The following is an 18855-nucleotide window of genomic DNA, read 5'->3' as shown; positions in this document are numbered from 1 at the left end:
GACAGAACTAAAACTCCTATTCTCATTTCATTTCATTGCTATCCAACACTTTTCCTACTGTTGCTCTCACTGGAGTGGGAATAGTAACTTTTACCCCTCCGCTATCCAACACTCTTCCAACTGCTCTACTGACTGGAGTGGGAAATTTAAGTTTAATATTTTAATTTATAATAGAAAGGTTTTTTTTAAATGGATTTTTTGTTATTGGTATATATATATATATATATATATATATATATATATATATATATATATATATATATATATATATATATATATATATATATATATATATATATATATATATATATTACCACCAATACGTTCACCAGAAGGCGCGCACTTTTGAACGGTCGGTGCCAGACAGCAGGGATGAACGTATCCCCACAAATATTGAATATATATATATATATATATATATATGTATATATATATATATATATATATATATATATATATATATATATATATATATATATATATATATATCCTTCACCAAGTAGAAATAATTGTCTGCACTCGTCCAATTGCTTTATATGTGGGTTTTATTCAAGAGACTCAAGGAGCCCCATTCACCTACGCGTTTCGACCGCAGGTCTTATTCACAGTGTTTGCCACTAGTCCATTTTCTCTTTTCATCTTATATACTATTTCTCCCCATCAGCTCATAATGAAGCATCTTGGGAGATGTAGTTTATCGAAGCATTTTGACATCAAATGAAACGTTTTTTACATTGCAATAGAATTCATATTATCATTCTAGTAATCATTTTCTTTCTCAAAGGTGTAAAAGGAAATAGGACAACCATTCGAGGAGTTTGTTTGAAAGTCGGTTCTACATATGGAAAAATTTACATCTAACCTAGATATTGGTTATACCGACACTTTGTGCATTATTTATCAATAGTTGAGTGTATAATGTCACTTTTATAATCATCCATTTACAGGCTTAGTGCCATAATTCACTCCTTATAGATAGTCCCATATTCCGTTAGACATTATAATGGGCTCAGTGCCCTTCAAGAAAAGTAGAGAAAGAAAAGAGGTAAAAAAAGGTTGTAAAAAAAGTTTTTACATAGAGTCCACAAAATGGAATCCAGATCTCTCACATCTGATTTAGTCCCCAATAGTCAGTACAAAGTTATTAGAGATGAACATACATCTCATCATCCATGTTCAATCCTCTCGGTGCCTTGGTTTGAAACCGTATGATTAGACGTGACTACAATCTCCTTAATTGCAGTTTGCGATTTCCTCCTCTTTCATTGGGGAGTATCGTTGCTATCCCACTATAGCGTATGTCTTTACATGTTTTACCAATATGCATTGACATATGCTTAGCAATGGCGTATGACATATCCCCATTTTGAATCGCTCGGATATGCTCCGGAATTCTTTTATGCAATGGACAAGTCGTCATCCCAATATAGTTTTTACAACATGCACATGTAAGAATATAAACTACATATGTGGTCTTACAAGTTATTGTCTGTTCTATATTGAAAGTTTTTCCATGTGGATCCTTTAAGGATTTAAGGGATGAACCTACTGTACATGCCTTGCACAGTAAACATTTAGTGAAGCATTTTTGTTGAGAGGTCAACCAGTCATTCTTCTTCTTCATCTTAAAGTGACTGTTCACTAGTTTGTCTTGCAATGAAGGAGGTTTTCTAAAGGTTACCAAGGGATGTTCGCTCATTTGGTCACCGATGTCTGGATCTTTTTTAATGATGTTCCAATATTTGTTTAGGATCCTTCTTACGTTCTGACTCTCTTTGCTGTATGTCATAATCATTCTGATTGGTTCAGGTTTAGATGATAATTTCATTAGTTTTTTATCAATCAGAGTTTGTGTTCTGCTAAGTTTTCTAGCTTTTAGTTCTCCTTTTTTGACATCTACATAATTGTATCCTCGTCTGAGGAATCTTTTCGTAGTCTCCCTGTATTTTTGATTCATTTCTTCTGGATTCGAGCAATTTCTTTTCATGCGTACGAATTCACCGTAAGGTATACTCTTTTTTAAGGTTGTAGGATGAAAGCTTTCTCCATGTAAAATACTGTTAGTTGCAGTGCTTTTTCTATGAACAGTAGTTTCCAATTGTCCATTTTCTATGTATACCTTTGTGTCTAAGAACACTACTTCTTTTTCATTGATCACTGATGTAAATTTCAGTCCCAAATCATTGGTGTTCAGTTTGGTTAGATAATCAGTGAATTCAATTTCTGTACCGTTCCAGATCAGGAATAAATCGTCTATAAAACGTAGCCAAATTACTATTTTTGACGTGTAATGATCATTCTCTTCATTCCAGGCTATTGTTCTTTCCCAGTAGCCCATTGCTAGATTAGCGTAGCTAGGTGAAAATGCCACGCCCATAGCAGTTCCACATTTTTGGATATAGTATGTTTTATTAAAGAGAAAGACATTATTGTTGAGACATAATTCCGTCATTTCTTTAATCATTTGCCAATGTTGGAACTCTTCCTAAGGTTTTTGTTTGAGGAAGTAGTCCATGGCAGTAAGTCCCATTTTGTGAGTTATAGATGTATACAAGGAGACTACATCGATGGTTGCTAGTTTGTATCCATTGACCCAGGCAATGTTCATCAGATTCCGTAGGAAGTCTCCTGTATCTGTAAGATACGATGTTAAAGTGGGGACAATTGGTGCCAGAAAAGAGTCCACATAAATGAAAAGATTCTCATATAATGAACCACAGCTTGCTATTATGGGTCTGCCCGGTGGTCTCCTTAATGTTTTGTGTACTTTTGGCAGAAAGTACATAGTGGGCATCACAGGATCTTCATTAGTCAAAAATTGTACTTCCTGGTTGGTCAAAAGTCCCTTATTTTCCCATTCGGTCAACTTGAGATTTAATTCAGCTATTAATTCGTTGATCGGATTCTTTTTCAATCTCTCATAGTTCTTAGTTTCAGTTAGTTGACGCATAGCTTCTTGTATATAGTCAGTTTTATCCATTAGGACTATATTTCCGCCCTTATCGGCCGGTTTGATTTCAAGTGATTCATCCTCCATTAGAGATCGTAAAGCATTTCTTTCCAGTATTGACATGTTTTCTTTTTTTCCTGTATGTTTAATTTTTTTCATTTTTTTAAGGTCTGCATTCACCAAATCAAAGAAAGTGTCAATTTTGATCCTGGATGTAGCGTAGGACAAAATCTCGTTTGTTTCTTAAAATTAGTTTTTAGGTGTAGATCTGTGACCTGCCCCATGTTGGTTAATATTTGACTGTCTGTCAATGTAGAATCATCCATTTCATTCTCTAATTCAAAGGCTGTACGCATCGCAGGAATTTCATCAATTGTGATGCGTGTTTCGTTGTCAACATTGTCATTGATAGTTGGATTGCTAGTTATTTGGTTTCGTTTTTTGAAGAATTTAGCCAGTTTAAGTTTTCGTGTGTACTTGTATAAATCAATTTTTATTTCTACCGGGTCATAATGTTTTTCCGGGCAAAATGTTAGGCCGTTATTCAGTATGTTTTCCTCAGCTCTTGTTAACACATGTTTAGACAGATTTATTATCAAGTACGGGTCTGGTTCTTCATTGGCTGCTGTTAATTCGTGGTTCTGTTTCGTAGGGTGTATCCCTTTGTTTTTTCCGGAGCCTCTTCTGATTTTCCTTCGGTTTTTTTCTGACTTTGTTGGCCCCTTCCTTTTTGTTTTGTAACTGGTTGTTTCTGGCCTCTTCCTCTCCCTCTCCCTCGTCCTCTTCCTCGTCCCCTTGCTTGTTGTTGCTCTGGATAGACCATTTTCACCTCTTCTAAAAAAGGAGTCCTTGTTCCAGTTATCTTCTGATCTTCATTTTCGCTCCAGTCTGTATCAGATTCGCTCATAGTGGTATTCTCAATTTCAATTTGAGGTTGTGATTTCAGTTGAAGTTTTATTTGCTCAAATTTTTTTGCAAAAGTTAAAATTCTGCCACATGAGTAGTCTTGTTCATCTCTCCTATATTTGCGTTCTTTCGCTCTTCTGCTTCAGTCTCATGCTTATCTAATATAATTTCCATATCTTTTCTTAGCTTCTTAGTTTCTTCATCTTTGCCATGAGACAGGATTAGAGATTCCAGTTCAGATATTTTTTCATGCAGTTCTTCTACATCAACTTCTGCATATTTTACTATTATTCTTAACATATTAGCAGAGCATTGCATGTTATTATTGCCCCAATCAATGAGCATCTCTGGGCGTGTGTCTGGGTGATTAGGGAGGGTATATATTCTTAGGCCTCTTGGGACCATTTTGCATTCCAAATATTTATTCAATGTTAGAATTTCCCAACTTTTAGATATTTCTTTCTTTAACAGTCTTTCAAGTTTCACAAACAATTGTTTCAAAGTCATGGAGCTTAAGTTTGTCTCCTCTGGTTCTTTGCTGGTGTTATCCGTGGTATTTTCTGTTTTTTTTCCTTTTTGAAATACAGTTTGTGCACGAAGTGCACGTTTATTTGCTCTTTCTTCCATTGTATCTGTGGACTCTATTAATCACTTGCAATGTAAACGTTTCCTTGTATCAACAAATTCAATCAACTGTTTGGCTGGGGAAAAGTTTGTATTCAGTTGCTCTTGACCCTTTAGCAATGGACAAATAGTTTTAAACAAGCGCGATCGAGCAGGTATTTCAGTATTCTGCTTCATCGCTGTGTTACAACTGTGTTATTTAACCGCGACTCTGCAGGGCGTTTCCGTGTGGTTAACAAGGACGCGAAGCGCTCTCACCTTATGCTTTCTTCGTGAAGCACAGCGTCCCAAAGATCCTTCGTTTCTTCGCACTCGTGTGGCGGAATGCCTCTTGCAAATCCCTCGGGAAAATTAATGTTTGTTTAAATCCCAGTTCTTCGGCGGACGTCTAAAATGCCTCAGTCCGAAAAGCCGACCTGCTTTCAGTACCGATGCAAAGTTCAACGCCGTACGTTGTCAATCACGTTGTTTGAGCCGGGAACCTCCGAGGGTAGTCGGGTGCCACCTTCTTTTTTCTTTCAATATTACCACCAATACGTTCACCAGAAGGCGCACACTTTTGAACGGTCGGTGCCAGACAGCAGGGATGAACGTATCCCCACAAATAATCCTTCACCAAGTAGAAATAATTGTCTGCACTCGTCCAATTGCTTTATATGTGGGTTTTATTCAAGAGACTCAAGGAGCCCCATTCACCTACGCGTTTCGACCGCAGGTCTTGATCACAGTGTTTGCCACTAGTCCATTTTCTCTTTTCATCTTATATACTATTTCTCCCCATCAGCTCATAATGAAGCATCTTGGGAGATGTAGTTTATCGAAGCATTTTGACATCAAATGAAACGTTTTTTACATTGCAATAGAATTCATATTATCATTCTAGTAATCATTTTCTTTCTCAAAGGTGTAAAAGGAAATAGGACAACCATTCGAGGAGTTTGTTTGAAAGTCGGTTCTACATATGGAAAAATTTCCATCTAACCTAGATATTGGTTATACCGACACTTTGTGCATTATTTATCAATAGTTGAGTGTATAATGTCACTTTTATAATCATCCATTTACAGGCTTAGTGCCATAATTCACTCCTTATAGATAGTCCCATATTCCGTTAGACATTATAATGGGCTCAGTGCCCTTCAAGAAAAGTAGAGAAAGAAAAGAGGTAAAAAAAGGTTGTAAAAAAAGTTTTTACATAGAGTCCACAAAATGGAATCCAGATCTCTCACATCTGATTTAGTCACCAATAGTCAGTACAAAGTTATTAGAGATGAACATACATCTCATCATCCATGTTCAATCCTCTCGGTGCCTTGGTTTGAAACCGTATGATTAGACGTGACTCCAATCTCCTTAATTGCAGTTTGCGATTTCCTCCTCTTTCATTGGGGAGTATCGTTGCTATCCCACTATAGCGTATGTCTTTCCATGTTTTACCAATATGCATTGACATATGCTTAGCAATGGCGTATGACATATCCCCATTTTGAATCGCTCGGATATGCTCCAGAATTCTTTTATGCAATGGACAAGTCGTCATCCCAACATAGTTTTTACCACATGCACATGTAAGAATATAAACTACATATGTGGTCTTACAAGTTATTGTCTGTTCTATATTGAAAGTTTTTCCATGTGGATCCTTTAAGGATTTAAGGGATGAACCTACTGTACACGCCTTGCACAGTAAACATTTAGTGAAGCCTTTTTGTTGAGAGGTCAACCAGTCATTCTTCTTCTTCATCTTAAAGTGACTGTTCACTAGTTTGTCTTGCAATGAAGGAGGTTTTCTAAAGGTTACCAAGGGATGTTCGCTCATTTGGTCACCGATGTCTGGATCTTTTTTAATGATGTTCCAATATTTGTTTAGGATCCTTCTTACGTTCTGACTCTCTTTGCTGTATGTCATAATCATTCTGATTGGTTCAGGTTTAGATGATAATTTCATTAGTTTTTTATCAATCAGAGTTTGTGTTCTGCTAAGTTTTCTAGCTTTTAGTTCTCCTTTTTTGACATCTACATAATTTTTCAAACCATGGCACCGAGAGGATTGAACATGGATGATAAGATGTATGTTCATCTCTAATAACTTTGTACTGACTATTGGGGACTAAATCAGATGTGAGAGATCTGGATTCCATTTTGTGGACTCTATGTAAAAACTTTTTTTACAACCTTTTTTTACCTCTTTTCTTTCTCTACTTTTCTTGAAGGGCACTGAGCCCATTATAATGTCTAACGGAATATGGGACTATCAATAAGGAGTGAATTATGGCACTAAGCCTGTAAATGGATGATTATAAAAGTGACATTATACACTCAACTATTGATAAATAATGCACAAAGTGTCGGTATAACCAATATCTAGGTTAGATGGACATTTTTCCATATGTAGAACCGACTTTCAAACAAACTCCTCGAATGGTTGTCCTATTTCCTTTTACACCTTTGAGAAAGAAATGGATTACTAGAATGATAATATGAATTCTATTGCAATGTAAAAAACGTTTCATTTGATGTCAAAATGCTTCGATAAACTACATCTCCCAAGATGCTTCATTATGAGCTGATGGGGAGAAATAGTATATAAGATGAAAAGAGAAAATGGACTAGTGGCAAACACTGTGATCAAGACCTGCGGTCGAAACGCGTAGGTAAATGGGGCTCCTTGAGTCTCTTGAATAAAACCCACATATAAAGCAATTGGACGAGTGCAGACAATTATTTCTACTTGGTAAAGGATTATTTGTGGGGATACGTTCATCCCTGCTGTCTGGCACCGACCGTTCAAAAGTGTGCGCCTTCTGGTGAACGAATTGGTGGTAATATTGAAAGAAAAAAGAAGGCGGCACCCGACTACCCTTGGAGTTTCCCGGCTCAAACAACGTGATTGACAACGTACGGCGTTGAACTTTGCATCGGTACTGAAAGCAGGTCAGCTTTTCGGACTGAGGCATTTTAGACGTCCGCCGAAGAACTGGGATTTAAACAAACATTAATTTTCCCGAGGGATTTGCAAGAGGCATTCCGCCACACGAGTGCGAAGAAACGAAGGATCTTTGGGACGCTGCGCTTCACGAAGAAAGCATAAGGTGAGAGCGCTTCGCGTCCTTGTTAACCACACGGAAACGCCCTGCAGAGTCGCGGTTAAATAACACAGTTGTAACACAGCGATTAAGCAGAATACTGAAATACCTGCTCGATCGCGCTTGTTTAAAACTATTTGTCCATTGCTAAAGGGTCAAGAGCAACTGAATACAAACTTTTCCCCAGCCACACAGTTGATTGAATTTGTTGATACAAGGAAACGTTTACATTGCAAGTGATTAATAGAGTCCACAGATACAATTGAAGAAAGAGCAAATAAACGTGCACTTCGTGCACAAACTGTATTTCAAAAAGGAAAAAAAACAGAAAATACCACGGATAACACCAGCAAAGAACCAGAGGAGACAAACTTAAGCTCCATGACTTTGAAACAATTGTTTGTGAAACTTGAAAGACTGTTAAAGAAAGAAATATCTAAAAGTTGGGAAATTCTAACATTGAATAAATATTTGGAATGCAAAATGGTCCCAAGAGGCCTAAGAATATATACCCTCCCTAATCACCCAGACACACGCCCAGAGATGCTCATTGATTGGGGCACTAATAACATGCAATGCTCTGCTAATATGTTAAGAATAATAGTAAAATATGCAGAAGTTGATGCAGAAGAACTGCATGAAAAAATATCTGAACTGGAATCTCTAATCCTGTCTCATGGCAAAGATGAAGAAACTAAGAAGCTAAGAAAAGATATGGAAATTATATTAGATAAGCATGAGACTGAAGTAGAAGAGCGAAAAGAACGCAAATATAGGAGAGATGAACAAGACTACTCATGTGGCAGAATTTTAACTTTTGCAAAAAAATTTGAGCAAATAAAACTTCAACTGAAATCACAACCTCAAATTGAAATTGCGAATACTACTACGAGCGAATCTGATACAGACTGGAGCGAAAATGAAGATCAGGAGATAACTGGAACAAGGACCCCTTTTTTAGAAGAGGTGAAAATGGTCTATCTAGAGCAACAACAAGCAAGGGGACGAGGAAGAGGACGAGGGAGGGGGAGAGGAAGAGGCCAGAAACAACCAGTTACAAAACAAAAAGGAAGGGGCCAACAAAGTCAGAAAAAAAACGAAGGAAAATCAGAAGAGGCTCCGGAAAAAACAAAGGGATACACCCTACGAAACAGAACCACGAATTAACAGCAGCCAATGAAGAACCAGACCCGTACTTGATAATAAATCTGTCTAAACATGTGTTAACAAGAGCTGAGGAAAACCTACTGAATAAAGGCCTAACATTTTGCCCGGAAAAACATTATGACCCGGTAGAAATAAAAATTGATTTATACAAGTACACACGAAAACTTAAACTGGCTAAATTCTTCAAAAAACGAAACCAAATAACTAGCAATCCAACTATCAATGACAATGTTGACAACGAAACACCCATCACAATTGATGAAATTCCTGCGATGCGTACAGCCTTTGAATTAGCGAATGAAATGGATGATTCTACATTGACAGACAGTCAAATATTAACCAACATGGGGCAGGTCACAGATCTACACCTAAAAACTAAATTTAAGAAACAAACGAGATTTTGTCCTACGCTACATCCAGGAAACAAAATTGACACTTTCTTTGATTTGGTGAATGCAGACCTTGAAAAAATGAAAAAAATTAAACATGCAGGAAAAAAAGAAAACATGTCAATACTGGAAAGAAATGCTTTACGATCTCTAATGGAGGATGAATCACTTGAAATCAAACCGGCCGATAAGGGCGGAAATATAGTCCTAATGGATAAAACTGACTATATACAAGAAGCTATGCGTCAACTAACTGAAACTAAGAACTATGAGAGATTGAAAAAGAATCCGATCAACGAATTAATAGCTGAATTAAATCTCAAGTTGACCGAATGGGAAAATAAGGGACTTTTGACCAACCAGGAAGTACAATTTTTGACTAATGAAGATCCTGTGATGCCCACTATGTACTTTCTGCCAAAAGTACACAAAACATTAAGGAGACCACCGGGCAGACCCATAATAGCAAGCTGTGGTTCATTATATGAGAATCTTTCCATTTATGTGGACTCTTTTCTGGCACCAATTGTCCCCACTTTAACATCGTATCTTAAAGATACAGGAGACTTCCTACGGAATCTGATGAACATTGCCTGGGTAAATGGATACAAACTAGCAACCATCGATGTAGTCTCCTTGTATACATCTATAACTCACAAAATGGGACTTACTGCCATGGACTACTTCCTCAAACAAAAACCTTTGGAAGAGTTCCAACATGGGCAAATGATTAAAGAAATGACGGAATTATGTCTCAACAATAATGTCTTTCTCTTTAATAAAACATACTATATCCAAAAATGTGGAACTGCTATGGGCGTGGCATTTTCACCTAGCTACGCTAATCTAGCAATGGGCTACTGGGAAAGAACAATAGCCTGGAATGAAGAGAATGATCATTACACGTCAAAAATAGTAATTTGGCTACGTTTTATAGACGATTTATTCCTGATCTGGAACGGTACAGAAATTGAATTCACTGATTATCTAACCAAACTGAACACCAATGATCTGGGACTGAAATTTACATCAGTGATCAATGAAAAAGAAGTAGTGTTCTTAGACACAAAGGTATACATAGAAAATGGACAATTGGAAACTACTGTTCATAGAAAAAGCACTGCAACTAACAGTATTTTACATGGAGAAAGCTTTCATCCTACAACCTTAAAAAAGAGTATACCTTACGGTGAATTCGTACGCATGAAAAGAAATTGCTCGAATCCAGAAGAAATGAATCAAAAATACAGGGAGACTACGAAAAGATTCCTCAGACGAGGATACAATTATGTAGATGTCAAAAAAGGAGAACTAAAAGCTAGAAAACTTAGCAGAACACAAACTCTGATTGATAAAAAACTAATGAAATTATCATCTAAACCTGAACCAATCAGAATGATTATGATATACAGCAAAGATAGTCAGAACGTAAGAAGGATCCTAAACAAATATTGGAACATCATTAAAAAGATCCAGACATCGGTGACCAAATGAGCGAACATCCCTTGGTAACCTTTAGAAAACCTCCTTCATTGCAAGACAAACTAGTGAACAGTCACTTTAAGATGAAGAAGAAGAATGACTGGTTGACCTCTCAACAAAAAGGCTTCACTAAATGTTTACTGTGCAAGGCGTGTACAGTAGGTTCATCCCTTAAATCCTTAAAGGATCCACATGGAAAAACTTTCAATATAGAACAGACAATAACTTGTAAGACCACATATGTAGTTTATATTCTTACATGTGCATGTGGTAAAAACTATATTGGGATGACGACTTGTCCATTGCATAAAAGAATTCTGGAGCATATCCGAGCGATTCAAAATGGGGATATGTCATACGCCATTGCTAAGCATATGTCAATGCATATTGGTAAAACATGGAAAGACATACGCTATAGTGGGATAGCAACGATACTCCCCAATGAAAGAGGAGGAAATCGCAAACTGCAATTAAGGAGATTGGAGTCACGTCTAATCATACGGTTTCAAACCAAGGCACCGAGAGGATTGAACATGGATGATGAGATGTATGTTCATCTCTAATAACTTTGTACTGACTATTGGGGACTAAATCAGATGTGAGAGATCTGTATTCCATTTTGTGGACTCTATGTAAAAACTTTTTTTACAACCTTTTTTACCTCTTTTCTTTCTCTACTTTTCTTGAAGGGCACTGAGCCCATTATAATGTCTAACGGAATATGGGACTATCTATAAGGAGTGAATTATGGCACTAAGCCTGTAAATGGATGATTATAAAGGTGACATTATACACTCAACTATTGATAAATAATGCACAAAGTGTCAGTATAACCAATATCTAGGTTAGATGGAAATTTTTCCATATGTAGAACCGACTTTGAAACAAACTCCTCGAATGGTTGTCCTATTTCCTTTTACACCTTTGAGAAAGAAAATGATTACTAGAATGATAATACGAATTCTATTGCAATGTAAAAAACGTTTCATTTGATGTAAAAATGCTTCGATAAACTTCATCTCCCAAGATGCTTCATTATGAGTTGATGGGGAGAAATAGTATATAAGATGAAAAGAGAAAATGGACTAGTGGCAAACACTGTGATCAAGACCTGCGGTCGAAACGCGGAGGTGAATGGGGCTCCTTGAGTCTCTTGAATAAAACCCACATATAAAGCAATTGGACGAGTGCAGACAATTATTTCTACTTGGTGAAGGATATATATATATATATATATATATTCACAGAAAAAACCATAGGTTATAGACCATATATAGTTAGGAATTAGCATTTACAAAACCTTGAAAATTCACTGAAAAAACCATAGGTTATAGACCATATATAGTTAGGAATTAGCATTTAGAAAACCTTATTTTACTCACACAAAACCATTGAAATTCCATATATAGTTAGTTGCACTAACTATATATCGCGCACCCGCAATCCACTGCTGATGATGTCACATATTACATCATTCATGACATGGTCAGTGACATCACTGATGACATCACTGATGACATCTCAAATGACATCACTGATGACATCATCTAGTGTCTGTGTGTTTTTGTAAAGTTTAAATACGTTTTACATATTGAAGAATGACTGGATGTATGGAAGACTGAGTGTGTGTGTGGCTGGCTGGGAGGTGTGTGACTGTGCATATCAATGTGTACTTGTATCAGTGATTGTATAAGAGAGTAAGTATGTGTTAGTATATGTGTGAAAAGTATGGTGTTCTGTGTTTAACTATAGATGAGGAAATCGAAGTGTGATTGATTCTTCACAGGACTGACTAGGTGTATGAGTGCATATGATAGTGTTCTAATAATAAGTGACTGTATGTATGAGTAATTGTATGGGTGAATGAGTGAATGTGTGTGTAGACGTACGAATCAGTGAGTGTGTATGTAGTAACTGGTATTGGTGTGTCATGATGTCATCAGTGATGTCATTTGAGATGTCATCAGTGATGTCATTTCAGATGTCATTAGTGATGTCATCAGTGATGTCACTGAAGTATGGTGTTCTGTGTTTAACTGTATAGATGAAGAAATGGAAGTGTGATTGATTCTTTACAGGACTGGCTTGGTGTGTGAGTAACTCCATGGATGAGTGGCAGTGTGTGACTGTCTGCATAGGTGTATGAGTGCATATGATAGTGTTGTAATAATAAGTGACTGTATGTATGAGTGATTGTATGGGTGAATGAGTGAATGTGTGTGTAGACGTAGGAATCAGTGAGTGCTTATGTAGTAACTGGTATTGGTGTGTCATGATGTCATCAGTGATGTCATTTGAGATGTCATCAGTGATGTCATCAGTGATGTCATTTGAGATGTCATCAGTGATGTCATCAGTGATGTCACTGACCATGTCATGAATGATGTAATATGTGACATCATCAGCAGTGGATTGCGGGTGCGCGATATATAGTTAGTGCAACTAACTATATATGGAATTTCAATGGTTTTGTGTGAGTAAAATAAGGTTTTCTAAATGCTAATTCCTAACTATATATGGTCTATAACCTATGGTTTTTTCAGTGAATTTTCAAGGTTTTGTAAATGCTAATTCCTAACTATATATGGTCTATAACCTATGGTTTTTTCTGTGAATTTCATTGGTTTTTTAACAGCTAATATCTGTAGCTGTAAAATGTATTCTTCTTTAAATCCAAAAATATATTTTATATGTTTATGAATAATTTTTTTTTAAATATTTTTTTTTCTTCGTTCCCGCTTCGCGAATCGGGAAGCTTCCCGTTAGCTGACCTTGATGCCGCGAAATAGACCGCGAGCCGGTAAACGTTTCTTTACCGCAAGTGCCGCGTTAGAAAACAACATCGTGACGCCTCCCGTCCGCATGACGTTTCACGTTGTCGCGTGATACGTCATATGACGTACAACGTTAGCGAACTGGTACGCGAAGCGAGTCGCAAAGCGCAGGTTTCTGGAAGCAAACCGGGAGGCCCTGCAAAGCGCTTAACGTAAACACAGCAAGTCATGTGACTTGGTAATAACACTTTTCATTGGTTCATTTCACTTTTGGTTTCCTAATGATGTAAGACTAGGTCATATAATCTAAAATGAACACTTTTGATTGGTTGAGAACTCTTGTTTTTCCCAAATGATGAAAATCCCTCCTTCTTTCCTCACTCTGACTTTCATCATTGTGAGAGAAAGACCCTTTGTGATCACTGAGCAATGGCTTCTTTAGTAGCTTCAGCTGGTGCTTCCCCACCACCTCCACCACATCCAAGGAAGAGTGGACCACCTGCTCAAGTTATAATTCAACAAGGAGAGGAAGAAGAGGAACAGGAGGACGAGCACGAAGAGAGGCAGTTTTTGCCTGAGCAGCCCAGGACGTCTCACCGGAAAGAAAACTTCATTTGTCAATTTTTTAAAATTCCCAAAGGTCAGAAAAAAGTAAATGCAAGATACGTAACTTGCCTTATATGTCAAGATAGACTGTCCAGAGGGACCGACAAAAAATACAGTTTCGGAAACTACACAATGCATCGCCATATGACTAGGTGGCATCCTAACAACTACAGTGCTGCACAGTTTCGGAACGACCTAGATAATCTCCCTATTATGGCCAGAAGATCTGTTGTACCGGAAGTAACGGGACCAGAGGGCAGGGAGATGGTGCCAAATATACAAATGAGATTTGGTGATGTAAAACACATCTGCGTATTTTGCGATGGATTCATTTCCTACGGAGAAAAAAGCATCACTCTGATCAACAGAGCTATTGACTATCATATGCAAGTTTGTACGAAACGCCCAAAATAATAAATACTTCTTTTTTTTGTTTTGTTGCTCCTGTTGAGCCCTTTACAATGAATCGTTTTCATTGCCCCCTCCAAGAAAAACCCCAAAAAATATAAAACTGTTCAGAAAAATTCAAAAAAAGTAAAAAAATGTTCTGAAAAATAAAAAAAAAAGTTCTTTTCAGAACTACCTCCCCATTATTAAAAAATTGGTACAATATTTGGAACTGTGCCAACCTCTATTTCTCTTAGTTCGCTTCCCAGTTCGCTCCCCGGTACGCGAACCGGAAGCGAACCAAAAACAGTAAGTATAAGGGAAGGAAACAGACACTTATGTTAAAAGAAAGACAGCTATAGGGGAGTAAACTAGAGATACTATTACCCGTAATCCACTGCTGATGATGTCACATATTACATCATTCATGACATGCTCAGTGACATCATCAGCAGAGGATTGCGGGTTTTTTGGCAACGTGCCTTATCCACGGTTTAATAACGCTGCCTTTTGCTTTATATAAGTTTTCAAATTGTATGAAATATATACCAATAGGTCGTTATGAACCTTTAGGTAGTGCTTTTCTTCATGAGGTCTGGTCGCTTCCATACACATACAGATGTTTCAAAGATGATCAAGAAGTTTATCTGAATGGAGAGGAATGCACTGAGACGCCAGATCATTCACTAATGTGTAGGCACATACAGTTACACGGTTCATGCAACAAACACCGACCAAATATGGCTTGCGTGTTGCAAGGCACGCCAGTTCCTGCTATCATCCCCACGTTCAAGTTGTTGGAAAATGGTAGTTATTTGATGCTCAATAATGAAGATTGTTCTGAGTTAATTAAAAGTATTCCTTTTATCGTAACAGTAAGTGAACGGGTTATTTGCTGCAGAAATGTTCTATTTCCTCCCACACATGAACATAGGGAGTTTTCAATCTGGCCACAAATACCAACCTTGGGACAGATTTCAACGGCATGGCAAGAATAAGAGCTCTTTTGTCTCAGAGAGAGCTGGCCTTGAGTTCGGCCCGTGAAACTTTCGTGCTTCACATAGCGAACACCCGTACAGAGGTGCACACACTTTTCAATTCAGATTTGCCTTTCAAATTCAGCAAGATGGTTCCGACTATCTTTAACGCATCCTCCGCAAAGTCCCTGGCGCACTTTTTTAAAGTTGTTACCAGTGGTCTCGTGACTTCATTTGAGAAAATCTTTGGACTCATCCCTGCTTCCTTTCATTCTATTTTCTCCACTCTGGTTCGTGGATTGGCATTTTTACTTGCATTACCAGCGGACGCTCTTGTGCTTTTTTACATTTTTAAATATGGATGTCCCTCCTATGCAACCTCCCACCCTGCAGCTGCTGACACTGTTCCGCAATCGCATGCTAGAATATTATGGCACAATGCCGTTGGCGATATTAAGCACGGCATATGGATTATCTTTTCGATTCTCCTACTTCACCTGTGTCCAGCCTGTATTTCACTGCCTGACCTGTGATTTCGATTGGGCCATTGATTTGTGTCTCTGCGGACCGGTTTCTCCTGACGTCGACTTTAATCAGCTGATGACTCCTATCATTACTCACGAGTTGGTTTGTCCTGGCGAAAGGATTATGGCTGTGGCATTGATGCATGGACTACTTGGTCCCTGGAATTTACTGGCGGCAGCACAGTCTTTCTTGGAACAGAGCTTTCTTGAAAACCCACCGAGCTGTCCTCTGATGGTGATAGAGGATCCGGTGCTGGGAGAGCACGTATGTTCTTTTCCGCTTTTAAATTGGATGGCTGAACTGTTTTCGGATGAAGACGGTGACTTCCTATTGGAGGCTGTTGCAGCTTATTTTGCATACACAGTTATGTCATAGACCTTTTTCATGTTTGATATGCTGAGTACTAGCATTTCATTGACAATTCATTGACTTATTTGTCAAGTTTTTATTATTTACCTTGCCTATTGGCTTAAGACTCGATAAAGTACTTGGCTGTTTTATTTTTCTTTAGCATTACATTTTCCTAGTTTTTAATGCTTTACCTTGCGGACCGTCCACATATAAACTTGCAATCTGCTCTCATGAGATGGCACTTCTATTATCTTATTCAGTTCGTTTCCGGATCATGGGGAGGTGTCATCTAGGTCCTGGATATCTTTACACCGTGTTAAGTTAGCATGGGCTCATTACCGGTTTAAACGCCATTTTTCCTTTTTTGCAACTTCTGCACACGACACTTAGTTGTTGCTTTAGCTTTCCACCTAGTAGTTCATCGTGGTTTACATGAGAATAATATGTTATTGCTCTACTATCTGCTTTGCTTGTTAAACTATATCTGTACAGCGAGTGCTAAAGTTTCAAGAACAACACGATACAGAATTGTTATGAGGTCTGATCTCCACGACTTCATACTCATAACATAAGTGCAACTTCTGCCAATTCTGGGCATGAGGCGGGTTTTATATTGCTTTGCCGAACACACATGCACAACAGTTGATGCGGCTCACATGAAGAGAGAGCTGGTGTATGCTGATGTGATTCCTTCAAATCTAAGACACTAAAGTATGGGCACGCCCTAAACCAACACAAAGAGACCTTCTTAGCAAATAATATAATATGTGTATTAGGGAGGGTGAGATATAAGCAGCCGCGGGCCGTGGAGGGAGTTACGGTGAGGCAGGGAGGCGGGGAGGGGGAGAAGCAGGGTGGAGCCCTCTCTACCTTGCCCCTCCCCCTCCCCGCCTCCCTGCCCCACCGTAACTCCCTCCACGGCCCGCGGCTGCTTATAAGTGTTGCTAACTCTTATTCATTTACAGCATGTTAACATACTATCACCATTCGCTTTTTATGTACTAGTAACTATGCTGGTAATTTTGCTACTGATAATATGTGTACTTGTATTATCTAAGATACTACGCCTGTGAAGACGGCATTAGTAAATAAACATTTCAAATACACATGTGTTCTTCTTAACTCCATGTTCTGGTTTCTAAGAAATATATAACGACCGACTGTTCATGAGTTCCACGTATCCTGAGGTACTATAAGTTCATATTCTGGATTGTCTAAACATTGAGAGTTTGTTATATCCAATGTGACACTGTACCTAGCTTGCTAAGGAGTTTTTGATTACTAACGTGAGTTTTGGGACACCCTAATTCGCCGAGGTTCCAATCCTCTGTCCACAGTTCTGTGTGAGAACAGAAACCCTGCGACAGGGGCACCCCCGACCCTTGCTGGAGCTTCATCACACTTGCGATACAACTCCAGCAATGCGCCACCTTTACGGCACAGATACATCACGCATCTGTGCTGTTTTTGCCCCATGATGCGCCGCATTGTAAATGCAGCACACCATAGGTGACGGAACAGCGGCACAGAATGACTAACACATCCCTGGTGATTCGCCAGTCATCATAAATGTATCCCTATGCTTCTTATCTTGTTAGAGATGAACCGCCATATGTATCATCAAAGTTTTTTGCATTTCCTAAATAGCGAACTTTAAGGAATAAATAGCGATTCTTTACCATTCCTAGTTTGCGATGAGCTATTTGCTAATTACAAATTACCCATTCATTTCCTTCATTTCCATAGGGCGGTTGGACTCACTTTTAGCTCGAACGGCTGAATGGATTTCCACGAAACTTGGCAAAATTGTAGGGACTGGTAGCCCGATGTGCCTTTGCTATGTCTCAAGATATATGCTCCAGTGGTTTTTACGAAAATTAACTTTGAAAAATATATATTGGGCTACATTGGCCTATATATATGTTGGAGCCCAAATGTAGCCCAATGTAGCCCAATGTAGCCCAAAGATGGCCGCCAGACACACAAAAAAACAAATGTAGCCCAAATATCAGCCAGATGTAGCCCAACTATAGCCCAGTGACAGAATGACCAATCAGCTTCGCAAACCTCCGTTACGCGAAGCGGAGCGCTGTTACAGATATATATCTTTTTTTGAACGTTAATTTCTTAAAATCCACTGGAGCACATATATTGAGACCTAGCAAAGGCACATCGGGCTACCAGTCCCTAATATTTTGCCAAGTTTCGTTCAAATCCATTCAGCCGTTCGATTATTATTATTATTATTTTTTTTTGCCCCGCGGGGCCCTTTTAAAACCTCCACATCAAACCTAGGGGGTCAGCGAGGATCTACTATGCCCCCTTATAGTTATTTCCCCCTTTGTTTTGACCTCCTCTTGTCTCTCGATCCTACCGAGAGACAAGATGGCGGCCGCTACGGACTGTTTGGAATGTTGACAGACGCCGGAGAACCAATCAGCTTCGCTTCACAAAGCTCCGTTGCGCGAAAAGTACGCGTCCTGGGCCGCTGCCCAGTCCGCTGTTACAGATATATATCTTTTTTTAAACGTTAATTTCTCAAAATCCACTGGAGCACATATATTGAGACCTACAAAAGGCACATCGGGCTACCAGTCCCTACAATTTTGCCAAGTTTCGTGCAAATCCATT

This window comes from Lissotriton helveticus, chromosome 4_1 (assembly GCF_964261635.1).
Source record: "Lissotriton helveticus chromosome 4_1, aLisHel1.1, whole genome shotgun sequence".
In the NCBI taxonomy this organism is placed as follows: domain Eukaryota; kingdom Metazoa; phylum Chordata; class Amphibia; order Caudata; family Salamandridae; genus Lissotriton; species Lissotriton helveticus.
Note: the sequence above shows the minus strand (reverse complement) of the source record.